Source organism: Lathyrus oleraceus, chromosome 5, assembly GCF_024323335.1.
Source record: "Lathyrus oleraceus cultivar Zhongwan6 chromosome 5, CAAS_Psat_ZW6_1.0, whole genome shotgun sequence".
In the NCBI taxonomy this organism is placed as follows: Eukaryota; Viridiplantae; Streptophyta; class Magnoliopsida; order Fabales; family Fabaceae; genus Lathyrus; species Lathyrus oleraceus.
Genome location: NC_066583.1, coordinates 366270826 through 366288577, shown reverse-complemented (window position 1 = coordinate 366288577; position 17752 = coordinate 366270826). Strand labels below are relative to the sequence as shown.

Below are 17752 nucleotides of genomic sequence, written 5' to 3'. Positions count from 1 at the left end.
ATTGAACAAAAGAACCAACTATCCCTCCCAATTTTTTTTGAATCTTTCTATCATGCCATTTTTTTCGTCTGTTCCTTATAAATTTTGTCATTCTCATAAGCTTGGTTCCTAAATTCTTCTAACTCATGGAGTTGAAGAATAATAGATTCATCGACCTTTGAAAGATCATAATCCAAGAATTTTGAGGCCCACAATGCTTTGTGCTCGAATGACCCAGTTGTTCAAAGTGTTCACCTCCATTCATAGACTTTAGTGCAATTCAAATCAAATAACTGCCAAGTTCTCTTCCCCACGGATAACACATCAACACTACACTCTACATTGTAACATTTCTTCATCAACAGTACATTGGTCTCTTTGGATCAAATATAACACATCTTCTTTGGAATCTATACCTTCTTAGGGTTAACTACCTCATGGTAAAGACACTCAGCTCTGAACCATAATTTGTTGGCCACACCATCTATTGGTTATCGCCATACCTTTTTTTATGTTGACCACACCATCTATTGATAACCGCCATACCTTTTTTCTGTCGGCCACACCATCTACTGGTTACCGCCATACCTTTTTTCTAGGGTCATACCACTTATTGGTTACCACCACTCTCTTTTTTTATAATTGTCCACACCATTTATTGGTTACGACATTACTCTTCTCCTTTGGCCACATCATCCATTGGTTAACACCACACTCTTTAGTTCAAACATACCTTCTATGGGTTCAAACAACACAATTTTGGTCCAAGCAATACTTTCACCACACCTCAACAACACTCTCCTAATTTCATAACTCTTCTACACTTCAAGCAACTTTCTTTTCTCAATACAAACAACTTTGTTTCTTTTTGAAAACAAACAAATCTTCTAGGATACAATTTTTCTTTTATCACGCAAACTTTGTCAAAAAAAACAACTCTTCTTTTCACAAAAGAACTGTCATAATCTGTTCCTTAGCAATCAAACTAAAAGCTTAGAGCATCCGAACAAGGATCAGAATCAGCTAACATCTACACACTTCTAGGATACAATTATAATTGTTGCCTAAAATCAACCAACACATCCTTATTTTCTATCACGAACTACAAAGCTTTGATTTTTTCATTTCACTATGAGAATACGTAGGCACGAGGGTTCGAATCCTTAGTGAGCACACTAATTATTAAACATTTTTTCCCTTTCGCAAGTAATCCTTAGATAATAACACCCATTTACGCAAAGAATAATCAAAATCGTTCCCGTTGAGTATAACAGATGTGAGGGGTGCTAATACCTTCCCCGTCCATAACTAAATTTCGTACCCATTTCTCTTCCCCTTGAGTTTTATCGATATTATCCCTTTCCTTCGGGAATAAATAAATTTCGGTGGTGACTCTGTTGTATCTTCGAGTGTGCGATGCGCTTAGGTATTTTTTGCGGGCGACACAGTGAAATTTACAAAATCACTCAATTTTCTGCCCGAGTCTAATCCAGATATGCATCTCTAAAAATAGTTCAGAGAAAATCTTGAGATCCATCTTCGGACAAACTTGTGATGGTCTCCCATGGAAGCAATCCATTGTCTTCCCTAACAGTTCCAAAAAACCTCAATGCATGTTGTTCTAGCCTACCAATTTCTCTTACAATACTGCCTAATGTACCTAAAAACAACTAATATATTCTAAACAACTAACTAAAAATCAAAACATAAAAGTAAATGGATTATTTTAAAACCTACCAAATCAATTTGATGAGAAATAGAAGATTGAATGTTTAAGATGCTAGAAAGGGGGAGAAAGAGTTCCAATGATATAAGCTTGAATGAATGGATGAAGAGTAAAATTGTTGTAGAGCTCAAATAAGTTTTCTTTTTGAAGATTTTAGAAAATGATGAAGGAGGAAGAGGGACGGGTCTGACGTGAGATATGAAAGAATAGCATATGGAGATGCATCTCCAGACCACCTACACATTTTTGAATAAATGATATTTATGGAGATACATCTTCGCATGCATTTTTTACACATACGGAGATGCATCTCCAGATTAAATTTTAACTAAAATGGGTGTCTCTTCAATTTGGCCTGAAAAATGGATAAAAAAATGTGTGTCTAGAGATGAATCTCTTAACTCTATAGACATTATGGACTTTTCACCTTGGTGCGAAAACACCCATAAGGGTGGAAAGAACATTTCCCAAAATAAAAGAGTCACCCCTTTCATGGTAGTGCAAAACGTTTTGTTGAGATTGTTAATGTGATTGATAAAACATAGTGAGTAAATAGGTTAGGGTGGCACCTTTGCGTGAGATGAAATAATTCTCTACAAATAGAAAAGCTCATTAATTCACTTAAAACAACTTAGTTAGTTGATCTAAACATGTGATAAAAATATTGGTTAAGAAGATAATAAAAAAATCAGCCATGAAAACACAACTTGAAGTAATTGCAAATGTAATGATTAAACTTTTTTTCATTAAATTTTTTTATCTTTCAAGAACACTAGTTAGTATTAATTTCCCCCCAAAATTTAGTGATATTTCATTAAATTATTTATTTTATAACATCGCCTAACTGCATATTTCTATTTTGTTTAGGAATTAATCAAACTAAGTTGAGCTCTTCTTGTATTAATGTTATACAATTATAATTGTTCAGAGTTTAATTTATAGACATTAGTGTTGAATTGTAATTCCTTGTGTCGAAGAAGTTTTCTCGACAGAGACAAGGAAAGGTCGAAAGGGTTTAGGTCAAAATGTCGAAGCATGTTTCTCGATAAAGATTTTGACATAGACTTATTTTGTAATTTTAGATGAATCACGTTAGTAGTAGGTTTGCTTAGTGAGAAAGCAAACTCAACCTATAAAAGTGATCCATATTATTGATGTAACACATTGAAGAAGTGCAGTTGCACAGTTGAATACAATTTGTTTGAGAGTAGAGAGAAACTTTGCATAAACAACTTCTTCTTCTTCTCTATCTCGTCAAAACCCTAATTCCCTTTCTTCCCCAATTTTCCCTTTTCTATTCTTCTTTCAATCATCGATTGTGAAGTGAAGTTCTCCATAGGTTTTGGTGAATTTCCAACATTTGGTATTAGAGCCTAGTTAAGCAACTCGTGGGAAGAAAAACATGATGGCGTTGAATCATTCGAATGGACATTTTTCGGCGAGTCTTCCAATTCTGAAGAATCATAAATACGAGAATTGGTTCAAGAAAATAAAAGTTGTCATTTGATATCAAGATCTTTGAGATCCTGTGAAGGAAGGAGTTTCGTCGCTCGCAACAAGCACGGTGGGTGAAGAAAAGGATGCAAACAAAGAATTGAAGAAGAAAGATTATAAAGCTCTCTTTATGATCTATCAATGCATTGATGCAGACAATTTCAAAAAGGTTGATGATGTTGAAATAGTGAAAGAAGCATGGGAAATTTTGGAAAAATCATTTGGAGACACATAAAAGGTGAAATAAGTGAGGTTACAAACTCACAAAAGAACGTATGAATTGCTTCAGATGGAAGACAATGAAAGCATATTTTTTTTTCATTTCGGTTGCAAAACTGGTGAATCAAATCAAGGTATGTGGAGAAGTTTTGACATCAAGATCAGTTGTTGCAGAGATCTTGAGGTCATTGGCTCCAAAGTTCGGCCATATGGTAGTAGCCATATAATAGTTAAAAGATTTGTCAACATTGACAAATGAAGACTTTAAGGGGCGCTTCAATATGATGAACAAAGAATGGCTGAAAGAGCTTCAAGCATGTCGAAGAGTGGTGTGGCTTTGCAAGCACAATCAACAAGAGAAAAGAAAGGTAGATGTAAGTGGCTTGAAAACAAAGGTAGATGAGGCTAAAATAATTTGACTGGTCGAAACCAGCAAGAATGAGGTTGGTCGAATCTGAGAAAGTCCTCATACCAAAGCAACCAAAGAAGTGGTACTACAGGTAGAGGAAGAGGTGGTGATCAAAAACCTGACAAAAGTCACATTCAATATTTCAATTGTTAAAAGTATGGTCACTAATCTAGTGATTGTCCTAAAAAACAAAAGAATCAAGGTAATGATGCAAAGTTTACAAACCATGAAGAAGAAGAGATGTTGTTGATGGTCACAATAAGAGATGAAGAAAGATTCCAAGAGCAGTGGTGCTTGGACTCGGGATGCTCATCACACATGACTGGTAAGCAAGATTGGTTTGTCAACATAAAACCCTCAATGAAGAACATGGTCAATTTTTCAAATTAAAATAATCTAGCAACTTAAGGTATTGGTGATGTTTTTGTTATGAGGAAAGATGGAAACAGGTCAGTAATTTCCAATGTAATGTACATACCAGACATAAAAAGCAATTTGCTCAGCATAGGGTATTTGGTCAAAAAGAACTACAAAGTGTCGATCAAAGACAAGATGAAGAGAGTTCTAGACTCAAGTGGAAGGTTAATCTTAAAGGCTTCAATGTCTCATAATAAAACCTTCAAGATTGAACTAAATGTGATGGAGCACAAGTGCCTTGAAACTACAGCTAGCAATGATGAATGGATATGGCACTATAGACTTGGCCATCTTAATTTTAAAGACATCATAGATTTGAAAAGAAGAAATATGCTTTCAGAGTTACCGGAAATCGACATTCCAAATGAAGTATGTAAGGAATGTGTGCGAGCGAAGAAGTACAAGAACAACTTCAGCAAGGATGCATGAAGAAAGTAGAAGGAAATTCTTGAAATCATATACTATGATGTATATGGTCTTATCTAAGTGGATTCGGTTGGAGGTAACACATACTTTATCACATTCATATATGATTTCGGCCGAAAACTGTGGACTTACCTGATCAAGACGAAAAGTGACGTGATAGAGGTATTTTCCAAGTTTAAATCTATGGTTGGAAGACAAAGTGGTCTAAAGCTCAAGATTCTGAGGACTGATGGTGGCGTAGAATATGTTCCAAAATACTTTGACATGTTATGTGAGAAAGAAGGGATTGTGCATGAGGTGGTGCCACCCTACACTCCACAACAGAATGGAACTGCATAAAGGAATAATAGAACCATCACGAATATGGTGAGAAGTATGTTGAAAGATAAGCATTTACCCAAAGAATTATGGGGAGAAGTTGTATCGACTGCAACATATATTTTAAACAGATGCCTAACAAAAATGCTAGAAGGAATTACGCCAGAAGAATGTTGATATGGTGTTAAGCCTAGCTTGAATCATCTGAAAGTATTTGGATCTATAAAACATAGACATGTGTCAGATCAGTTAAGAAGAAAACTTGATGACAAGTCGAGTCGGAGGTGTTGGAGAATTGCCATCCAAGGCGCAGCGGAATTTAAAAATTTCTCCATTTAGTGATCCTTACGAATGGGCATGATCAGTGATAGAATCGTTACCTCTTGTGGCGATTCAAACCTTTGGTGCAGATCTCTAATAATGATCAAAACCTTTGATACAGATCCACGGGGCGATCACGGACGTTGAACGATGACAACGTCTCTACTCAGTCCACACGAACGGATTCCTTCAATCGCAGTGCTAGCTGTTATGAATGAAGGCTTTGAGTGAGAGAGAGATACGAAATTCCAACTCTTCAGTTGTGTTGTATTCCCATACAAAGCTTCTGCACAAGAGCTCTATTTATAGAACCACTTGTGTGGGCTTCAAGCCAAAAAGCCCACTTAAGTGCATTTTGGCCTATATCTCATAATATGCCAAAATCACTTAAGTACTTGGTACCTTACCATATTTCGTATTCTACTTAAGTACACCGTACCTTACGATGTTCCTTAATTATTCTATCTCTCATCAATCCGTCCTTTGTGTGTGACCCTATAGGTTTTCGCGGCGTTGGCAATTATATTAAATCACGCATTTAACATAATAAACAGTGAGCGGTATCTAGCAACACATCACTGCTACCCAAGTCACGAAAATGTCATGTGATCTGACAAAACCTCCTGTGATAATAATTATGTGTATAATTAACCCTTTGCCCTTATGTCTATATTGAACACAAGGTATAGACCGTGTCACCCTTGTCCAGTTCAATATTGGGCCCATAGACATTTATCCTGTTACGCAGGATTGGCAAATTCCATCTAGGACACTCATGTCCCTCAGCATGCTTCGTGGAGTACTCATCAACTGTCTTTATGGTCATCCAGTTACGGATAACGTTGGATCAGTAATAAGGCACTCAACTCTACATCTAGGATCCATAGTGGTTTCAGGTCGAAGAGTGGTATACACTATTATCACCATGAGAATAACTTATGACACTTTGCATAACTTTCTATATAGTATTCTCATAGCGGGTCAATCCGGTATAAATATTACTCCTAATATTCATACCTATGTTTAAGACTTGATAACTCTTTATCCATGATCCATGAGATGTGATCATCAGTCTACAAACATAATAGTCTTAATGCTTTAATGTTATCCCACTTCACACTAAAGCTCGACTACGGATACTTTAAGAATAGTGTCCTTATGTTTAATGTGTTCTCATGATTAAGTCACACTTAATACATTAAACGGACTATCTATTCTAGGGACTTTATTAATCAACCATAATAAAGAAAATACCTTTTATTATTAATAAATAATTCGATACAAGTACCAAAAGTATTGGCCTCTAGGGCTTACACCAACAATCTCCCACTAGCACTAGATCCAATCAGACATACCACGTATGCCCATTGATCTAGTATGGCCATCATGCTTCTGCTGCGCAAGAGGCTTTGTCAGTGGGTCAACTATATTGTCTAGTGTAGGTACTTTACATATTTTCACATCTCCTCTATCTATTATCTCTCGAATGAGATGATAACGCCTAAGTATGTGTTTGGATCGTTGGTGAGATCTAGGCTCCTTAGCTTGTGCGATAGCACCATTGTTATCACAATAGAGACCAATGGGATCCACAATGCTAGGGACTATGCCAAGTTCACTAATGAACTTCCTGATCCAAACAGCTTCCTTTGCTGCACTTGAGGCAGCAATATACTCGGCCTCGGTCGTAGAATCAGCAACTGTATCTTGCTTTGAACTTTTCCAGCTCACAGCGCCACCGTTCAAGCAAAACACATAACCAGATTGCGATCTAAAGTCATCCTTATCTGTCTGGAAGCTAGCATCAGTGTAACCAATTACAGCCAACTCTTCCTGACCTCCATATATCAAGAATGATTCCTTAGTCCTTCTCAAGTACTTAAGGATATTCTTAACAGCTACCCAATGGGCATCACCAGGATCAGATTGGTACCTACTTGTTGCACTTAAAGCATACGAGACATCTGGTCGAGTACATAACATGGCATACATAATAGATCCTATTGCAGATGCATATGGAGTCTTATTCATGCGTTCCCTTTCTTCCTTAGTTGAAGGGGATTGTGTTTTTGACAGACACAGGCCATGTTGCATAGGTATGAATCCTTTCTTGGAATCATGCATATGAAAGCGTCTCAGCACTTTGTCTATGTATGTACTCTGACTTAGGCCAAGCAGTTTTTGTGATCTATCTCTATAGATTCTGATTCCTAATATATAGGCTGCTTCACCTAGGTCCTTCATAGAAAAGCATTTCCCCAACCAAGTCTTTACTTGTTGTAGGGTAGGGATATCGTTTCCAATGAGTAATATGTCATCTACATATAACACCAGGAACACGATCATGCTCCCACTAACCTTCTTGTAGACACAAGGCTCATCTTCGTTCTTGATGAATCCATATTGTTTTACCGTTTCATCAAAACGAAGATTCCAGCTTCTGGAAGCTTGCTTCAATCCATAGATTGATCTTTGTAGCTTACATATCTTATGGGCTTCTTCTGGTATGTCAAATCCTTCAGGCTGTGTCATGTACACATCCTCAAGAAGATTCCCGTTAAGGAAAGCAGTTTTGACATCCATCTGCCATATTTCATAATCATGATATGTAGCAATAGCAAGTAAAATCCGAACAGATTTAAGCATTGCAACTGGTGAAAAGGTTTCAAAATAGTCAACCCCATGAATTTGTTTATATCCTTTTGCAACCAGTCTTGCTTTATTGGTATGTACCTTACCATCCATGTCAGTCTTGTTTTTGAAGACCCACTTGCATCCTATAGGATTAACTCCTACAGGAGGCTCTACCAAGTTCCAAACTTGGTTAGTGTACATGGAATCTATTTCGGATTTCATGGCCTCTAGCCACTTCTCAGACTCGGGACCAGTTATGGCCTCTTGGTAGGTCACAGGCTCATCTTGATCCATGAGTAATACATCACCTTGATCTGTTATGAGATATCCATATCTCTCAGGTAGGTGACGTATCCTGCCTGACCTACGCTGGTCTTGTTCTACTTGAGCAGGCTGCTCTTCCACAACCATTTGTGTTTCCTGCTCTAATTCCTCCATAAGTGTATCGATGCTTTGTGATTCTTGAATTTCTTCAAGCTCTACTTTCCTCCCACTGGTTCCTTTGGAAATAAAATCCTTTTCTAGGAAAACTCCAGTTCGAGCGACAAACACTTTGCCCTCAGAAGGATTGTAGAAGTAATATCCTCTTGTTTCTTTAGGATACCCCACAAATAAGCATTGGTCAGATTTGGGCTCAAGCTTAGTTGAAATTTGTCGTTTCACATAAACTTCGCAACCCCAAATCTTCATGTAAGACATATGTGGTCTCTTACCACTCCATATCTCATATGGTGTCTTATCAACCTTTTTGGATGGAACACGGTTAAGTGTGTAAGCTGCGGTCAACAGCGCATGTCCCCAAAAGGAGTTTGGAAGATCGGCTTGACTCATCATGGATCGGACCATGTCCAACAGGGTTCGATTTCTTCTCTCAGACACACCATTCCATTGGGGTGTTCCAGGAGGAGTGAGTTGGGATAGGATCCCACACTCTTTCAGATGGTCATCAAACTCTAGGCTTAAATACTCACCACCTCGATCTGATCGAAGAGTTTTAATATTCTTACCGAGTTGGTTTTGTACTTCATTCTTGAATTCCTTGAACTTTTCAAAGGACTCTGATTTGTGTCTCATTAGATACACATAACCATATCTACTAAAATCACCAGTGAATGTGATGAAGTACTGAAAACCTCCTCTGGCTGGTATGTTCAGTGGTCCACATACATCAGTATGTATGAGGGCCAAAAGATCATTAGCTCTTTCACCTTTTCCTGTGAATGGAGACTTTGTCATCTTTCCAATTAAACAAGATCTGCATGTCTCATATGATTCATAATCAAAAGAGTCCAACAATCCATCTTTATGGAGTTTGGAAATGTGTTTCTCATTTATGTGGCCTAATCGACAATGCCAAAGGTAAGTTGGATTTAACTCGTTAGGTTTCATCCTTTTAGTATTAATGTTATAAATTGGCACTTCAAGATCAAGGACATATAATCCATTGTTCATTTGAGCAGTAGCATAGAATATATCATTCAAATAAATTGAACAACAATTGTTCTTTATTATGAATGAAAAACCGAACTTGTCCAAACAAGAAACGGAAATAATATTCCTGCTAATTACTGGTACATAATAACAGTTCTCTAACTGAATTATTAAACCACTAGGTAAAGTCAATTCATAAGTTCCTACGGCCAAGGCAGCAACCTTTGCTCCATTGCCAACTCGTAGGTCGACTTCACCTTTTGCCAAATCTCTACTCCTTTTCAGTCCATGCACATTTGTACAAATGTGAGAACCGCATCCAGTATCTAATACCCATGATACAGAAGTAGATAAATTAGTTTCAATAACAAAAATACCTGAAGTTGGAGTCTCTACTCCATTCTTCCTATCTTCCAGGTACTTTGGGCAGTTCCTCTTCCAGTGTGCGGTCTTACCGCAATGGAAGCAGGTGCCCTCCTTTTCTATGCTTCCACTAGGTTTCAAAGTAACACTAGTGGGTTTGGGTTTGGCAACTTCCTTGCCTTTCCCTTTATCATGTTTGAGGACAGTCCTCATGTCTCGGTACCAATCCAGAAAATTTGTCCCAGACAATTTTTCTTTCTCAGGGTTTGATCGCAATATGTTGTTAGAGGTGTTTGTTGTCATGGTAATCTACATAAGGATTAATGAAAATATAAGTATCATTGACATATTCAATTAGGCCTTTAATTAAATATGCTCCCACTATTTTATTCAAAACAAATGACCCTCATCATCTGATTCGGAAAATCCCGTTGGAAGATTTTCTAGTGGGTCGAGATCCATATTTCACTTCGTTCTAAGTCCGCGTAGGCGGATTACACAAAACTAGGTTATTTAGGTAGGAACTCCTTCCAATTGTATCTCATACAACTCTCGAAAATTTCAGTTGGGTGAATAACTCCTTATTCCAATCCATCATATGGATCATTCCCAACTCTTGCTTCTAAACATATATATAATCTTATTATAATTTGTTTAGTTAAGTTTGACCCATTGTTTTAACAGTTGGATATTACAATTATCCCATCGCACCTTACTAATATAGAACATGCACCTCGCGTAGGCGAAAGCTACATTATTCGATACTAGTCTTGATGAGTGTTAAAACTTGGAAAGCTTAAAACTTAATATTTAGTTTTGAGGGAATTGCAATTTTTCTGATCTCACCGACTTGTTTATCATATAAACCGTCTCTCACATGCATCAACATACATTCACATGCATCAACATACATACATACATAATGAAACAGTTATGGCCCCTAGCGCAATTGTTCTCCCAAGCCAATGAGAGAACCTAAGCTAACCTACAACGATCTAAGCTTCTCCAAGCAAGATCTTCAAGGTTGTCCTCCTTTGGCACTGACTTCTTTGCTTTCTTCATATCATTACATTACATGAAAGAAACTCGTTTTACATACGAGGGAGTGAGATGAGAAAAGAAGTTACATTTGGGAGATTAAGAGAGAGGCACGACACGCAGGTCGTATTTTAAAAACCCAAAACAAAACAAAGGAAAACTAAGGCCATAACCGATCACCACAAGACAATAATAAACACTTTATTATTATTAATTCCTTTAATTAATTAAAATCAAATTAAATTTCGACGATCGATCATCACATTTTAATGAACAATTCATTTAAAATCGATGTCGCTTTTCGTATCAACACTTGACACTTTTAAAGCACTGAGTTAGCCGAATGGGTGAAAATTTTCTTGCGTTAACCGGTTAACCATATGCGTTAACCGGTTAACACTGTTTGAAATCTGAAGAAAAAAAAAGTTTTCTGCCTTGCGTTAACCGGTTAACCAAATGCGTTAACCGGTTAACACTGTTTGAAAATGTCTTGGAAAACTGTTTTCCGCCTTGCGTTAACCGGTTAACACTGTTTGAAAACTTAAAAATTTTAATTTCGCATTGCGTTAACCGGTTAACCATACGCGTTAACTAGTTAACACTGTTCCAAAAAGTGTTTAGGAAGCACAACTCTTGTGCGTTCAAACCCCAATCGCATAACTCTCTGACAACACAACCCGTGTGCCGTCACTAACCCTGATGCACCAATTTCAGACCGTCAAACACGTCTCGATTGTTAATTCAGTATGATTGATCAACACGTCATTGCTTCACCATACTAATGTCGGATCAAGAAGCAAATGACCATTAATCGCTCAAAGGAAAATAATCATCGAGGGTTTGAATGAACGAAACGAGAACACTATATCATATATAATGTATTTTGCATCAGGATTACATATATCACATATATGTAACTTGATCGATCTCAATTTAACCTTTGATTTATTCTATTTTAATCATATTATTACATAACAAAAACAGATATCAGATTCATGGTTTCGTAAGTGGCTCTGATACAACTGTTGGAGAATTGCCATCCAAGGCGCAGCGGAATTTAAAAATTTCTCCATTTAGTGATCCTTACGAATGGGCATGATCAGTGATAGAATCGTTACCTCTTGTGGCGATTCAAACCTTTGGTGCAGATCTCTAATAATGATCAAAACCTTTGATACAGATCCACGGGGCGATCACGAATGTTGAACGATGACAACGTCTCTACTCAGTCCACACGAACGGATTCCTTCAATCGCAGTGCTAGCTGTTATGAATGAAGGCTTTGAGTGAGAGAGAGATACGAAATTCCAACTCTTCAGTTGTGTTGTATTCCCATACAAAGCTTCTGCACAAGAGCTCTATTTATAGAACCACTTGTGTGGGCTTCAAGCCAAAAAGCCCACTTAAGTGCATTTTGGCCTATATCTCATAATATGCCAAAATCACTTAAGTACTTGGTACCTTACCATATTTCGTATTCTACTTAAGTACACCGTACCTTACGATGTTCCTTAATTATTCTATCTCTCATCAATCCGTCCTTTGTGTGTGACCCTGTAGGTTTTCGCGGCGTTGGAAATTATATTAAATCACGCATTTAACATAATAAACAGTGAGCGGTATCTAGCAACACATCACTGCTACCCAAGTCACGAAAATGTCATGTGATCTGACAAAACCTCCTGTGATAATAATTATGTGTATAATTACCCCTTTGCCCTTATGTCTATATTGAACACAAGGTATAGACCGTGTCACCCTTGTCCAGTTCAATATTGGGCCCATAGACATTTATCCTGTTACGCAGGATTGGCAAATTCCATCTAGGACACTCATGTCCCTCAGCATGCTTCGTGAAGTACTCATCAACTGTCTTTATGGTCATCCAGTTACGGATAACGTTGGATCAGTAATAAGGCACTCAACTCTACATCTAGGATCCATAGTGGTTTCAGGTCGAAGAGTGGTATACACTATTATCACCATGAGAATAACTTATGACACTTTGCATAACTTTCTTTATAGTATTCTTATAGCGGGTCAATCCGGTATAAATATTACTCCTAATATTCATACCTATGTTTAAGACTTGATAACTCTTTATCCATGATCCATGAGATGTGATCATCAGTCTACAAACATAATAGTCTTAATGCTTTAATGTTATCCCACTTCACATTAAAGCTCGACTACGGATACTTTAAGAATAGTGTCCTTATGTTTAATGTGTTCTCATGATTAAGTCACACTTAATACATTAAACGGACTATCTATTCTAGGGACTTTATTAATCAACCATAATAAAGAAAATGTCTTTTATTATTAATAAATAATTCGATACAAGTACCAAAAGTATTGGCCTCTAGGGCTTACACCAATAGGAGGATCCTGATAGGATAACATTCGACTGAAGGTTACAAGTTGTTTGACCCAATGAACAAGCAAGTAGTGATCTGTAGGGACATAATCATATATGAGCTTAAGGAATGGGATTGGACTGAAAATGTCAAGAAAGATTTAGTGAGAATCTTACGTGAAGAACCAACAGGTGAAATCGACATAGAAGTTCGACAAGAAGAAGTCAGAGGATAAGCAAGCACAAGTAGAACTCAAAGGACACGACACATGTCTGGAAGGTTGCAAGAATTTGTGATTACATCAGATAATGTGGTCGATGATGAAGGTGAGCTGGTACACTATGCTTTCTATGAAGATGTTGAACCAGTCAATGCAGTTGAAGCATTAAAGGATTCAACATGGGTGAAAGTGATGAATGAGGAATTGAAGTCCATCGAAGTCAACAACATTTGGTCACTTGTCAAATTTCCTCAAGGAAAGAAGGAAATTGATGTGAAGTGGGTATACAAGGTGAAGTTGAATCCTAAAGGTGAAGTAACTCGACACAAGGCAAGACTTGTTGCGAAAGGATTTCTTAAGAAAAAAGGAATAAACACTAATACAAATAACACATCTAACATCGGTCGTGAAATAGATTTAACCTCGACTACACAGGCGAGGTAACGAAGAGCGACATAAAAAGCAATCACTTGTCACCTCGGTGTTTCTAAAACTGAGGTTAGAAATTAAAAGGTCATGGGTTCGATCCCCTTCAATTGCATATTATTTTATTTTCTAAATGTTGTTGCGCACGCCATATATCTCTATGATGTATTTAAAGATCGAGGTAATAAGTTATTCATTTACCTCGATTTTAAGTAATAATCGAGGGATAAAATCTCATTTTTTGCCTGTATCATTTTAACCGCCTGTATCCTTTTCACTGGGCTGTATAATTTTACCTGTATCATTTTCACTGGTCTGTATCATATCATTATAAATTTATTAACCAATGAATATCATATTTGCATTGTTTCAAATATTAGTTTCACCCTCCTGTATCATTTTTTACACAAAATATGCGACAAAATTGGAATATATCATATCATTTAAACCAAGGTTAGAAATTTGCATTGTTCTGACCATCAAGACAGGATACACACATTTATATATTTGCATAAAACAAATTAAGGAAACTTCCACATTTACGACCATTAAAAAACTATGTTTTTAGAGAATCATAACAAGGTAAAAAGACTTTGCCCCAACGTGATCGGGTGTCATCCATATCTTTTTTTTAGTATGGTGTTTTATTGTTAAACTCTTATAATCAGAACAAAAATTAAATTATGATAAGTTAACAACAACAACAGAATGAACTTAAGAAGATATGAATTAAGTCAATACCTTATACTTCATCCATCCATTTGTAATGCATGTGGAGATAATATAGATCATATATCTCATAACATAGTATCCATATGAATGATTGTTGGGTTGTTTTCGTCACTACAAATAATTTTCATATATTTATATCACACTAATAAACATAAATAGTATAATGTCAAAATACACAAGTAATATAATTACTTTTGGGGAAGCATATATTGGTTTTTTACCAAGTATATTATGTTTGAGTGTATTATACTCCTCCATCGCTCTACACATGTCGATTAAAATTAAACATGAATAAAAATTATTCAACTCTAAAGTTAAAAAATAATACCACTTACACATTCAAAGTGTTAACTACTTCTTCAAGAAGTTCATAGTGCAACGAGCAAAACACAACTATAGTATTTTTCTTGGGACATATAACAACTTGTTGCCAATGCGAACTGAATAAACATTCAGAATAATTAAGATGTATAAAATTGATTTATAAATGAAAACACAAATTAATATATACTTACTTGCGGTAAAACGGGACCAAATAACAATCTTTGATGCTCCCTTTCAACTTATCTTTTAAGTAATGAAGGATATTGTTTCTGTCGAGCCGCGAGTAAGACCAATGTGCGTCAAATCTAAGATGCAATACTTGTTTTGAAGTTTCATTTCAACACATAACTCATGGATGTACCTGTAAGAGCAAATCTTTATGTTAAAGTAGAATAATATATGAATATAAATAGAGATCAACATAAAAACTATACTTATGAGGACTAAATTTGTAATACGAAATTGTCTAGGTACATATTTCCCAACAAAAATTCATGGACAGAAATCCTAGAAAATACGAATAACTGAGTTGGATCATGACTTAATGTAATACCCATGCATGGTTCTGGAATACTGTTAACGATCATTCCTAGTCTCTCAATGTTATCTACTTTTGACGGTGTGGGTTCAATACTGCTATGGTTGGCATAAAAACTTTCTTTCGTGCTTGTACCACCCGTAACTTTCTGAACTTCATTCTCTCAAATTTCTAACTGATTTGAATTTGTGTAGATTAATATACCTAACGAATTCAATTTCTACATCATAAAAACAACATAAATACAATCCAAAATTAAAATACACAAACAATAATAACAACAACATACAAATTATACCTCAAACACATCACGGGTACACTTCTTAGACACATTCTCCTCAGTCATCCTCTCTCACTCTTCCCGCTCCTTCTGGACACTCTCTCGCACGTTTACAACAACCTCTCCTTATCCTCCTCCAACTTCCTATCCTACTCCTCCCTCCACCTCTTCTTCTCCTCCTCAAACTTCTTCCTATCCTCCTCCAACTTTCTTTCTTGCTTCTCCCTCAACCTCTTCCTCTCCTCCTCCAACTTCCTATCCTGCTTCTCCATTTCCTTATCCAACTCAACAACAAAAATATCTTTATCTCTCTCTTGAGGATTTTCTCTCTAGATGATTTAGATGGTCTAAATAATATCTTGAAGCCAACGCCTCTTCCAAGACCACTGACACGCCCATGCTGCTCTTCGATTCCAATCACTTCTACCTAGATGTCATGACGGTCTTGTGAAGTGAAGAGGCAGACTTTGGTTTGTTCAACCAAATCATCCTATAACAAATATGAAATTTCATATTTAACACATTGATTTAACTGAAATAAATATTGTTAAAAAAAAGTATGTACTTATAATCCTTTGAGCCACTTTGCGTGTAGCATATGATGTGAACTCATCGTCTTTTCTTTGATGCGCCCTCTTCTAAATCTCGTGGAGTGATGATGGTGATGGAGTGAGATCAAGACTTATAGAACCTCTCATCTCTTCCTCCCTTTGTTTTCTTTTTTCTTCCATCATCTTCTTTTCAAGTTTTAGATATCCTCCACGAGACAATATATGTGGATAGATATTTCTAGCTCGATTTTTCTTTCCTTTTTGGCTCTTTGCCAAGAAAGCAGGAGTGTTGTGAGACTCTCAAATTTCTCCCAAACATCTTAATCAATATACGAATACACATCGTATGGAGGCATTGTAAGACCCTAATTTTGACCCTAAGATCCCTCATGGTATCACAACATTGCATTTGCATAGCCTCAAGGATCATAAGCATCTTGGTTCCCTTTGCCTTAGGGTGGGACCCCTTGTGAGTGGTTTGAGATCACCAAGCATGCTTGAATTGTATATTATTGCTTTTCTCATTTTGTTTACTAACCAAAAGCACAAAAATATGTCACTAACATTTTTTATTTGTAGCTTGAGCAGTCACAAAGTCTAAAGCTTCTAGGAGATCCTATGTGCATGGATAGGGCCAATTGAAGATGAAGGCAAGCATGAAAATGGTTCCCAAAGCTCTCATTCATCAAATATGCCTCCCAAGTATCTCAATTCATCATTTTGATCAAAGCAAGTCAAAGGGTTTGAGACTTGTTTCCCAAGGAAACCCTAATTCATCTGTTCATCAACTGTGCCTTGCTCATGAAGCAACCTCAGCCCATGGTCAAATACAATCAAGGGAAGTTCTTTAATTCATCATTTCATGCATATTTGAACTTACTTGAGTGTCCTCAATCATCAATTCATCAAGATATGAGGTTTGGGCTTGAGAAGTTGATCAGTGAATTCATCTGACTATTTTGAATTACACTGAGACCTAACTTTTTATGTGTTGGTCAAATGGAGATGATCCCAAGAGAAAGAATGTTCTTAAGGACAATATGAACAACTTTAATGTTCATCAAAAATTGATTTGAAGCTTGGAAGGTCATCATCCATTCCAAGACATTATAGGTCATTTTGACTAAAACCCTAATTTTGGGTCAATTTCCCAAGAACATAACTCATTCATTGTTCATGATTTTGAGGTGAGACTTACTGAATTTGAAAGCTTATTGTGTTTAATTCAAATGTTATGTTGAGAAAAATTACAAAATCTCAAAAGAAATACAAGTGATAATGCAAAACATTATAGGTCACTTTGGACCAAATGCATTGAAATGTGAAAAAGTCCAACTTCAAGTGCCCATAACTTCTTCATCTAAAACCCAAATGATGCAAACTTTAAGTCCAAATTGATTGTATTGAAAAGATCTACAACTTTCGTGTTGAAGATTTTATCATTTGGAGCTTGCATCATTGACACAGAAGGGTTTGAACATTGGCCAAATTTGGAAACTTCCCATATGCATGTTTTGCACCCTACACTTCAAGCTCAATTTTCATTAAT

General features: G+C 36.5%; 1 long non-coding RNA gene across 1 annotated transcript; it reads right to left on the bottom strand.

The window, feature by feature from the left end:
- Positions 1–14674: 14674 nt before the first annotated feature.
- LOC127084749 (uncharacterized) lies at positions 14675–16722 on the bottom strand. Its single transcript, XR_007788780.1, has 3 exons — positions 15671–16722; positions 15026–15195; positions 14675–14950 (listed from the first exon to the last, which is right to left on the bottom strand). It is a non-coding gene; the product is annotated as an uncharacterized LOC127084749 (long non-coding RNA).
- Between the last annotated feature and the right edge of the window lie 1030 nt (positions 16723–17752).